At 33.9% G+C, this 12,348-nt stretch overlaps 1 protein-coding gene across 2 annotated transcripts in view; it reads left to right on the top strand.

Annotated features, from left to right (window-relative positions):
• The first annotated feature begins 720 nt into the window (after positions 1–720).
• The window catches only part of LOC129222817 (uncharacterized), a 47,609-nt gene continuing 35,981 nt past the window's right edge, over positions 721–12,348 (top strand). For both annotated transcript variants that reach the window (XM_054857387.1, XM_054857371.1), the window contains exon 1: positions 721–815. The gene's annotated coding sequence lies outside the window, so the exon portion shown is untranslated. The remainder of the gene's footprint in view (positions 816–12,348) is intronic.

Here is a 12,348-nt window from a genome sequence, read left to right as displayed (position 1 = left end):
GTCAATCACGTGACAATAGACCTTATTCACGGTTTGGCAACGGTCCCATCAGCTGTCCGTCTGCGGGTATTTTGACCAATTACGTAGTGTCAGTAGTGCTAAAAAAAACTCGTTTTATTTAAGGATTACTGGACTTCATGCGCATAATGAACATGTTAAGGGCTTAAAAAGTCTTACGAATGCATGGAAAATGCCGAGAAACAGGGAAAATAAAAAGAGAATTCGAGTTTTCACCATGTTTCTGATAAGAAACCAAAGAGGCTTAAACCCATGAAAATACGATAATAAAGAGAGTATTTCGTATCAAATGAATCGTTCATCATTCTTTTACAACGTTTCTTAGTTAAAAACGTAAAAAACCTCCCATTTTTTAATAGAAAGAAGAGTTTATAAGCCACACAAAATCAAGTGTTATTATACGCTGTAGTGCCGGATTTTCGTCTGCAACAGTTCCCACAATGCACTGCAGTGAGGGGTTTTTACCCGCAGTGACGTCAGGTGAATACTGTCCATTTATGATCATATGCTCCAATCAACCAATCAACAGCTTAAAATGGTAACCGGTGACGTAACCGATAGATGATAGAACGCTGCGGTTTGTAACTGGTTACTTACCGGTAAATCGGTGAGATTTGTCGAACGCAACCGCAAAAATGAGGCTCAGTCGGTCGGCATCAGCACAAAACTTTTCGAGCCCAGGATTTAACTGTTAACTGTCAGAAAAATTTTAAAAGTTTTGTTTTGAAATTGTTTCATGGAAATTTGTGATAAGCCAATATTTTCATCGTTAATAACTTGTTTTGTATTACCGAAAGGTAAGTGCATGTATAAAACTTTAGATGTGATAAATTTTACAACTTCAAATGTCTTTTGAATTTGTTAGTGTTCGACAAAGGGAAAAGCGAAAATAAATTAACATATTTAAAGTTTGTAGCCTTTAACTGAATATGTTCTGTATTTTTCTTGTTAAGTTGCTTTATGTGAACTGTAGCTTTTGTTCTGCATATTACTGGATTAATGAAATTCATGTTCTGTCTCGTGGTTGTATTTGTTTATCTTTCGCACTTTCCCTTCTATTGTAAGCAAAACGGCATGCATAAGTAATTAAACTTAGTTTTTGCCTTTGTACAAATACTAGAATGTTTGAAAGCAAAGTTTTGTCTCGCCACATCGTTGTTTCCACAAATCTAGTGTGAATTTCTTTCTCCGCCTATTTGGCATTCTTAAGATGGTTCGCGTATTGCGTGCTGAATTTGGTATTTGTTTGTTAGATGTAGTAGAATATACCTTTTTTAACCCGACCTTTTGCCGTCAAACATAGCAATTTCTTGAGAAATAAAGTTTTGGAACAGTTTCACCATCCCACCTTCATACAAAGCTTTTATAAATGATTATTAGTGTTTGCAAAAAGGTACCAGATTTTCCTTCAAAATGCAGCCAGTTGTTTATGCAAACGATGAAGCTTGCAAAAGTGCTCAATAATTCACCTTTTGTTTGGTTTTGAAATAACTTATTTGTGAATAGAAGTCGTAAGACACCTGTAGCAGTACCTGTTCTGTTGATAGCAGAGTTGCCAGACTTCCCGGATTTCAAGGGACAGTCCTGTATTTTGAAGAATTGTCCTGTGTCCTGGGGCACTTCCATACAGGACGGATGAAGTCCCGTATTCTAGCTAATAACAATATTTTACAAAACGAGATATTATTTTAAGGGGAAAAAAATTTAGTACAGGGTGGTGACAGATCAGGGAACTTGAACTCAGGGAAATATCAAGAAATTTGAAAAAATAACAAAAAATCAGGGAAAATTGATCAAATGAAGAAAAAAAATTTTTTTTTCCTTGCAAAATGAAGTATTTTGATTCCCTACGAATTTTCCGCCAATTATTTGTTTTAAAAAGTAAAATTAATGAGGTGTGATGCTTCTTATGATTGATTCTGTGTCTGTAAAGTTGTTTTATTTCATCTAGCTTGAATTTTTCTTCATGCATTCCATGCTACGTAAAATAAACAACCCCACAGGCAAAGAGGATGCCGTCATTAATGACTTTGCTCTCATGCTTTTACTCATTGCCTTGAAGTAATTAGTATGTAATTTTCAAGACTTCAAGAAAGGATCTTTGTTTTTTAAATTAATGCTGAAAATTATTTTTAAGTTATCACTTGACATTTTTAATTGAATTGCTAAAATTAATTTGGACTTAAAATCAAATTTGTTTTTTTTTGCCATGTTATTATTCCCTGTTACTTCAGATTACTTGTAGGGTTTTTTTTTTCAGACTTTAAAATTTTTTTATTTTAAAACCATATACATTTTGAAATTAATAATTGGTTTTGCATTTCAATGTTGTTTGTAATTAAAGTAATCTAAGTTTTTTTTTTTCAACAACTAATGAAATCATTTGAAATTGAGTTGTGTACATAAGTAAATATTTTTATTATTTTTTAATAGTTAAAATATTGTATTCCTTCATTAAAACCTAAGCTCTTGATTAGAGAATAGCTCAATATGTCAGGTTGTTGGAAGATTTCAATTTTTTTTACATAAATATGTCTGTTCTGCCGTGTACAGGTAAAGGGCAGAAACTAGAGTTTTCTTTTTGCATTTTTGTCATCTATGGTACGTTCCCTTTACTGTACAAGCTCGCTTATTTGGTTTCCGCTGAAAAAGAGACGTGAAAAAATTCCAACATTTTCCATTGTTAGTACTGAATCCACCACACATTTCTTCAAATATCTCAAAACTAATTTCTGCAGATACTGCGGTTTACCTGCACAGTGCACACAGTGCAGTATTTTTTACCTAAGTAAAACTACATTACTTCTATATTTGAACTATCACTTGTTACTCTTGCAGTAACAATTATACTGCTTGAAAGTTCAGTTCAAGATTATGATTGATTCATTTGAATTTTTGAGTTTTATCATGAATACATATGTCTTTAAGAGTGGTTTTAATAATTTCTTAGAATTCTTATGTTAACTGGTTCCTGGAAATAAAGTATTTGGTTTAGATTTCCTATAATATTTCTCTGTCGATAATTTAATAACTATTTTTACCAAAAAAGGAGCATCTTTTCAAAATATATTTTTAATTAACAGCTTAAACTGTTTTAAACACTGCATTTTATTTAATATGCAATGCTTTTCAGGTAGGGCAAAGAAAGGAAACCATTGTCATTGGTAACGTAAATCGGGGAAATTTGATGAACTTAATCAGGGAAAAATCAGGGAATTTTTTTTCCTGTTCCTGTCGCCACCCTGGTAAAGCCAAAAATGAAAAAAAGAGCAAAAGGAAAATCATATGGCTGCAAACACAGAAATTATTTTCGTTTAAATTTTTTTTTGTTTTGGCATGGGGGGAGCCGTGAGGAGCCGAATGATTACTTCCTCTTTGCTCATTGACTAATGTTGGGAGTATAATGCACATCCATTGGTAATCGCAAAGATAATGATTTTTATACTTTGATCAGCAACATTTTGTAAGGTTTAATGCTTTGATACGATTGAATTTTTTATATTTTTCATGAAGTAACGTTCTACGTCAGAAAGTACCCCTTAAAAAAACACAGTGGCGGATTACCGCATAGGTGCATGAGGCAATAGCTGGGGCCTCCAGCAAAGCAGGGGGCCTCGGAGCCGCCAAGTGTCACATCCTCAAAATTATGGTTTTCCATGGTAAATCCTCAAAACTCATGGAAATTGATAGACAATCATGGATTTTAGGCCCGGGATGATTGCTCCCAATAGAGCTTGGGGCCCCAGGGTTCAGGTACCTTTGTTTAGATTTTCCGAGGAGTTTGGATTTTCCTCATTCTTCCCAGAATTTTAGTACAAAATTGTATGTTTTTAAATACTCCACAAAACTATCTAGTACTTTCCGATAATATGCACAGTTAGTCTTGCTAAAATAACTTTTACCGTTCCAAGTAGTTTTTTGGCCGAGTACTCGTACACTCGGCTGAGTAAAGAGTATGCATCTTGTTAAAAAAAAAGATAAATTAATTTGAATTATGACTTTTTGAATTCAAATTGTGTTTTTTGCAATCACGAGTGTGTGTGTGTGTGTGTACCATGTAGGTGTGTGTGTTTGTGTCGAGGCATGAGTGTGTGGGTATGTGTGTGTGTGTGTATAGGTATGTGTATGTATGCGTGTGTGTTTGTGTCTCTATGCAGGCATGAGTGTGTGTGTATATGTATTCGTGGGTGTTTGTGTCTGTGTGCAAGCATGAGTGTGTGTGCGTGTATATTTGTGTCTGTGTGTAGGCATGAGTGTGTGTGTGTGTAGGATATGGACGCAACCTGGAGATGGTTTTCGCCGGACGAGCAGCATCGTGTGGTCGGTCGACAGTGGTGCTGCAGAGGGAGACAGTCAGGGTTGGCTTTCTGCCGGCAGAAACTAGTTTTTGCCCTGCCAGTGGCAGAAACTGGTTATAACCGGTTAAAACCGGCAGAAACTGGCAAAAACTTAAAATTGTCTTAAAAAGCTAAAGTAATTACTAAATGATATTTGTTTAAACTAAAAAATTAACTTCATTTCATTATTGTAAAGAATAAAATGTTATGCTAGTGCCCTGGATTTAGTACAGAAAGGGAACTTTTCAATTGCTGTAGCTCGAAATATTTGGATTAATCTAACAAAGGACAAAAACCATATACAGTGGCTCCCAAAAGTGTTCGTACACCTATGATTTTCAATGAAATAGGCCATTATCCATTGGTTAGAATTAATATTTCGGAATAGGTATTTTATTATAAGATCTATGATCTATATTTAACAAAACTACATGAAAATTTTTAACAAAACATTAAAACACAATTTTTAAAAAATCAAAAACCAAAAATTGCCGGAAATTTTATCTCACAAAAGTCTTCGTACACTTTGAAAAAATGTCAAAAAATTAGTAAATAATCTAACTTTTTACAAAGTTATTATTTAGTAGAACATCATGCAGTATCAACAAGAGCTTTTAAGCGTCTGGGAATAGATTTCATTGTTTTTTCTTTCTTTTTTTACGTAATTTCTGCGTAAGTGTTCAACCCCAGTTTGAGTCTTACTGTTTCTAGCTCTATTTTCGTTTCAAAGCTGTATTTTCGTAATCTAGACCCCAGATATCTCTAAATATGTTACATTAAGTTCAAATCTGGAGATTGAGGGGGTATTTCTAAGCTTAAGGACAATTTTTGAGGCACCAAACGCAAACGTGTGCTTCTTATCGTTATCTCGATAAAAAACAAAGTTGTTTCCGATTACCAAATTTTGGGCTAATAGTTTAAAATTGCTTTTTAAAATATTTAAATGAACAGCATGATTCATTATTTAATCAAAAAATTCCAAATTTCCAAGTCCTGATGCTGTAATGCACCCTCACACTAAAACACTTTCACCGTCCTGATTAACTGATCCAACTAAGTTCTTCAGATTAAATTCCTCATTTTTTCTTTTATTTACAGTTATACAACAATTTAACCCAAAATGTTAAATTTATTTTCATCTATAAGTAAGACGTTGTTCCAAAACGTTTTGAGCTTATTTATCATTGATTTTGCGACGGAAAGCGTAAGCTTACTGTTATTCGCACGAACAAGAAAATTTCTGCAGGAAGAGGTCCCATTTAATCCAGCTAATCAGAGAACTTGGCGAACAATTTTAGGTGAAAATTAAACGTAAAATGTTTCATTCAATTCTGCAGAAATTTTTCAGCACTCAAATGTGTATTTTTCATAATTTTTTTAACTGTAAACCTCCGATCACGCATTGTTAACTTTGCCAGTTGACTTTTTCTTACCGTGTTTTCGATCCGATTCTTGTCTTTAAAGCATTTTATCAAGCACTTCACTATAGAATGGTATAAATTACTTAATTTAGAGACATTTCAAACCAATTTACCGCTACTGTGAGGAAACAATTCAAATTTCGAATGGTGTTTGCGGTGTTTTTCAAATACCAGTCATTTTAAAATAAAAAGCACAATATTAAGGAATAAATAAACAAAAAATTAAAGCCAAATGACTTTAGAGGGTCAACACAATGCAAAAATAATTAAAAAAATGACATATGATAGTTTTAATCATGAATTTATTCGAAAAAATTTGAGTGTACGACGACTTTTGTGGCGTATTATTTCTCCGTCTCTTCATTTTTTGACAAATTTCAAAAATAAAATCTGGCAATATTTTGAAAAAAACTACTGGGTTTTATTCAGAATGGCATAAGAATGGTGTGAAAAAAAATTGGACTTCATATTCAAATTCAGTTTTGCGTTATTTTGGTTTTACTACAAAATTTCAAGGTGTACGAACACTTTTGGGAGCCACTGTAGGTTCTTAGGATAGAGGAGTGACATACAGAATTAAACTGGCATTACTGTTTGCAATGTGCTCGCAAATAAGCTTCATCTAAGTTTCTTGTGATTGAAATTATCATGTGCTTCAAGAAGAAAGTGTCAAATTTTACTTCCCAATATTATCTAAATTTTGTACCTAATATCACAGCTTTGCAAAACAAATTGGCCCCACTTCTCGAAACTCATTTTTCTAGTTGAATTTTTACCAATACCCTAGTTACTACATGATGGACCAGTTTTGAAAAATATACAATTTGAAAGTTTCATGAATATTGCTTGTTCTTTGATGCATTGCCTGCTAGCTCTTCTGTTCCAAGAATATTCTAAAGTTTCTCATTCGTGCGTATTAAATTGAGAAACTTTAGATTTTTTGAACCACCTTTTCCAAGCAGCAACTGCAGGGTCCAAACAATGTAACATTTAATTATGAATTGTGATAATATTGTAAAGTAAACTGCTTTGGTTAACAATTATTTTTTCCATGCATTTTCTACTGTCTGTCAATATTTTTTTTTTTGTCATTTTGAGAGTTTTTGCCAGTTTCTGCCGAAAATGTGGCAGAAAGTGGTTTTTGCCATGCCGGTTTTAACCGGTTTCTACCAGTGGTTTTAACCGCCCCGGCAGAAACTTGCCAGCCCTGGAGACAGTAGAAAATAAAATCATAGGAACATCAAAACAGTCAAATGAGAACAATAAGCAATCGTGATTGCTCAAAAAACACTATTGATCATGAAGATATTTGCTTTAATTGGAATAGCCAACGACAGGCCCGGATCTGCGTAACCGCAGTGGGGGGGCCCACGTCCGTAAAGGGCCCAACGGCCCAAGAAATTGAAGGAATAATTTTTTTAAAAAAAACTAGCACTAAGGCTTATTAACATTACGAATATACGCTGCTGACCTCTGGGGAGGGGCCCTACAGATTTTGATGCAGGGGGCCCAAAATTTATAGATCCAGGCCTGGCCAAGGACGTGTCTAGAGGGGGTTAGACCCCCCCCCCCAAACAAGCAATAACAAGTCGTCATTTGTCGCAGTATTATATCAGTCTTCAAAATATCCCAGTCGTCATTTGTGCAATTATGCCGGAGTCGGTGTTTATAAGGCAAGCAGGATTTACTAAATGGGATGTAAGTTGACGTAATTCGACCTCTTCGAATGATCACTTTTCTTGAAGAACAATTATATTGCCCTTCCTTATCTAGAAGGGAGAAGAGAGCCGAAGGGAGCAAACAGATCTGTGGGGGGTCCAGATCGAAGCCATCGGCATAATGGCACAGCTGTGTTTTCTTTCTTTAATTTTTGCAAAGTTTCCCGCTTTCCCACCATTAACAACCAACCCGTAACACGATAGTTTTATGACGTATTTAGTTAAATAAGTAATTTGGAAAAGGCGGGAATTTTTTCTTTTTCTTTTTTTTTTGGAGGAAGAACGTTCATCGCTGTTTTGATTCACTCCTGCTCGTGAAAGTGCTTTTGCTCTGTGTCTTCATTCAATGACAAGACCATTCTTTTTGAGATAAATTTAATAATATGCTTTAATAACTTTAATTTTTAGAATAATGCTGCCATCATGGTGTTAAATGATGATATGGTGTTTTGAATATAATAGGTTAAATGGTACAAAAGCATAGCTTTTGAAGAAAATAATAATAATATATATATATATATATATATATATATATATATATATATATATATATATATATATACACACACAGTTCATTCTTCTTTAAATTGTATTTTCGTTACAGAGAAAAGGAACATCTGTCAATTCATTGAAAAAACGCTTCATAAAATTACTATAAAAATTTGAAATGCCTCTGCTGCGAAAGTAGTTGGTTTTGAGTGTTCTCCTTCTTTCACTGGTGCCATTTATTTGTAATATATTTTACAATTTCTACTTCATAAAGATTGATTTACTCATTAAAGGCAAACGTTTTATATATAAACTAGTTGGGCCAGGGCAAACCTAACCTGACAGCATCGTAATGCTATAATTAAGAATAAGACCTGCGTAGCTTTCACAATGCTGCTAGGTTAGGTTTTCCCCAACTATGGAAGTGTTTCAGTTTTATTTTCAGGAGTGTACATATGCCATATTCTTCACAGGTAAAGAGTGTGTTTTAATGCTTCAAAAAAAAAAAAAAATGATGGTAATGATTTTTTTAAAAAAATAGAAAAACATAGGCTTTAAGGTTTACTTGAAAACTTCTGCAGAATAAGGATTTTTGAATTTCAGAAGAAAATAAATACTTCCAGGAAAATACTGTCAAAAAATCTGCTTACTCAGAAATTTTGATGTTTCTTTTATATTTTCTTCATTCTGTAAACGTACTACGAAAGAAATTCATCATCCAAATGAAGTCAAAAAATAAATAAAAAATAAAGGAACGAAAATAAAAGGGCTTCATTGATGACTTATTAAATGACCCTCGAAAAATTACTTGCCCTAATGTTACAAAATATGGTCTTAAGAATCGCCTTTTTAAGACTTAAATTTCAGGAAATATTCGAGCAAGGGTCCCCGCGAACTGCCTGCCTTTAACATTATAAAAAATCAATTTTTTTAAACTACACTTAGAAAAAAAGTGGAATAGCCCCGGAGTAAAAAAAAATCGCTGAAGCATTTGGGCCCATAATTTTTGAACAAATTTTCACAGAAGAGATTCAGCACCTCTTTCTTGAAAAGTGGTTTATCATGTAAAGTTTGTCTACAATTGCGTTTTTGAAACTTCAATTTCGAAAATTGGGAAGGGGGGGGGGAGAGAGAGAGATTGATTTTGATCTATTTTTAAAAAAAGATTGATCGGGGCACTCCGTGGGCTCCATCCCTTACCCTAACGTTAATAAATATGGCCTATAATCGCGTTTGTAAGGCTTCAATTTCTACTACTTTCCGCTGAGACACCTGCACCTTTTTGTCCCCAAACATCAGCAAAGAAAATCTAAAATTACGTTTTTAACACTTAAAGTTTCAAAATTTTTGACCCCCCCACCCCTTTACTTATCAGATCAGGTTTCCTCTTTTTTTTTGTTAAGTACCCCCCCGCCCTTCTAACATTTTTTTGTGGTTGCGCTACTGAATTACACTTGCATTGAAAAAATGGCTAAAAAACTGGGATTTTGCTAAATGCAAGAAATTGGTTCTCAGTGGAAATCTCCCCTTGCTCTGACTAAATTACAAAAAAAATAATGTTTTTTTTGTCAGAAATGTCGTTTTTTTCCCTTTTATATAAGAATGTAACTGCCCCCCCCCCCCCCCACCTCCTCCATAGCTTGTTTTTTTATTCAAAAAATTAAAAATATATGATTTTCTGCATTGTTTATATTAATAAACTATATCGTTTTTGTTGTGTCAATAGAGGGCCTCCGGATCAGGCTGCACCTGTGGCCTCACAATCCCATGATCCGCCACTGAAAATACACCATATCCAGTAATTGTCCTCAACCTAAAAAATATCCCCCCCCCCCCCACCTTTTACTCTTAGAAGCCTGTCTTGTATTTACTGTTCTTAAATCTGGCAACCCTGATTAATGGTTCAAAGTTCAAATAGGGCAGTCTATTTCTCTGGTTCACTGGTTCTGAAGTAAATGCCATGAAGTGAAACCTTCATCTTAAGAATAAAAAATCAAGGCAAAGGGTTTATGTCTTTTACTTTGACTCAAGTCCTAAGCTCCTAAGATGAAGTAACCACTTCATGGCATTCACTTCAGAACTTACAGAGATTCTTGTGGTAGTAAAGATCACCATTCAGACTATAACCAGAGCAGGTGCTGCTGTCCTACTACTTCCAGTGGCGGATCATGTGATTGTGAGGCCCCAGGCGCAGCCTGAACCTGAGGCCCTCAAAAAAAAAACGATAGTCTTACTAATATTAACAATGCTGGAAATCATAACTTTTTTTATTTTTTTGAATAAACGAACAAGCTTGGGGGGGGGGGACAGTTACATTTTTATTTAAAACGGAAAAAACGACATTTCAGACAAAAAAAAAAACTCATTACAGTGAAAAATTTTGCCTCCTGTATTTGTTCGTAATTTAGTCAGTACAGGGGGAGAGATCCTCCGAGCGACGCTTTCTGGCATTTACAGGGATCGGAGTGGTGGTTTCAAAAATTTTAGGATACAATTTTGATAAAATTTTAGGACAACAAATATCAAGTTTTTTTTTTTTTTTTTAAACTTTAACGTAATGTATAAGCTTGATTTTCGCAGTGGATGATAAAACGTTTCAAATTCAATCTTGAAAATTACAATACAAGGCACATTCAATCTTTTATTCTTTAACACAGTGATAAGTATGAAGCAAAAATAAATGTACATATTTCCAACTGCGTCTGTCAACTTGCTTTGTTGTTGCTGAAAAAATGTCCTTAATAAGGAGGGATTAAAAGTAGAGTGCAAGGTGCAAATCCAAAATGGATCCAATACATTTTGGATTTGCACCTTGCACTCTACTTTTCTTTTTATCAGATAATCTGATACTTTTTGGTATGTCAGAATCATCAAAAATATCCCTGTAAATTCCAGATAAATCATTTAAAGATGCAAATGAATAATTGTTTTATATGGCAACTAAAACTATAAGAAAATCTCCGCTTACGAAATTGTATCTTGGAGTGAATTTGAAACAAAAGCTTTGGATTGCTTCATCATGACCAATATGTTTTCAGTAAAAGACAAAGAACATGGAATTTATAATACAGCTTGAATTTTCATGCTACTTGTCAACCTCTTCTGTCTCGCCGCATCAGCATGAGACAATACCTGTGAAAATAAAATGCTTTAAATTCATCCCTGTTCAAAGAGAATTTCGTTTACTATGGCATTTAAATAAAACAAACTACTATTCACATTTTTAAAACAAAAAGTTAGAGACTAAATTTAAAAATTATATGCGCAAGAAATAATCCAACTTCACTGAACAGAAACACAAATAAAAGCAAGAAGAACAAGCTAATGCTCAGACTACAACGTAAGGTAAGCATTATGAAAATAAATATTACTTCCCACCTGGGGACAAACCATTTAACTTTTGTTCTAAATATGCTTTTTGAGCCAAGTGCTTACATTTGAGTTCTTATTTTAGCTTATAGCTTTTTTGTAGAAGAGGAATGACTGCAAGATTTAGAAAGTATAGATAAAACAGTTTTATATTGAGCATCTGTTTTTGTTAACTGCATCCCCCCCCCCCCCACTTCTCTAGAAAAAAAAGTGGCAACAGCATAAGTTTTTCTCTTTCTTAAAAAAAAAAAATTCTTAAGATCTACGAAGTTTATTTTGTCCTAAAATACAGGCATATCATCATGAAAAGTTTCATTTTTCTGCACAAGTAGGGAATATAGTGTGAACATAATAGAAATTTTAGGAATTTTAGGACAATTCCTAATTCTGGGCGTTTAGCAAAATCCCAGCTTTCCTCAGTTTTCCAATGCAAGTATAATTCAGTTGTGCAATCAGAAAAAAGTCCAAGGAGGGCGAAGCATTTAGCAAAAAGAAGAGAAAAAACTTGTGATCTGATAAAGAAAGAGGGGTCCGGGGAAAATTTTTGAAACTTGAAGGTTTAAAAACTCCATTTTAGACTTTCTTTGCTGATGTTTAGGGACAAAAAGGTGCAGTTGTCTCAGCGTAAAGTGGTAGAAATTGAAACCTTAAAAACGCGATTATAGGCCATTTTATTAACGTTAGGGTAAGGGATGGAGCCCAGGGAGTGCCCCCAATATATATATATTTTTTAATAGATCGAAATCAATTCTCTGCCCCTACATCTTTCCCAATTTCTAAATTGAAGTTTCAAAATCACTAATGCAGACAAAATTTACATGATAAACAATTTTACGGGAAAGTGGTAATGGGGCTCTTCCATGAAATTTTTTTTCAAAACTATGGTTCTAAAAACTTTAGCAACATTTTATATTCAGGGGCCATACCATTTAAATTTTTTCTAAGTGTAATTTAAAAAACTTAATTTTTTATGATATTAAAGAAAGTCTGTTCTGG

The sequence above is a fragment of the Uloborus diversus genome, chromosome 1, assembly GCF_026930045.1.
Source record: "Uloborus diversus isolate 005 chromosome 1, Udiv.v.3.1, whole genome shotgun sequence".
NCBI classification, from domain to species: domain Eukaryota; kingdom Metazoa; phylum Arthropoda; class Arachnida; order Araneae; family Uloboridae; genus Uloborus; species Uloborus diversus.
The sequence above is the reverse complement of the archived record's forward strand: the minus strand, read 5'-3'. Positions and strand labels throughout refer to the sequence as shown.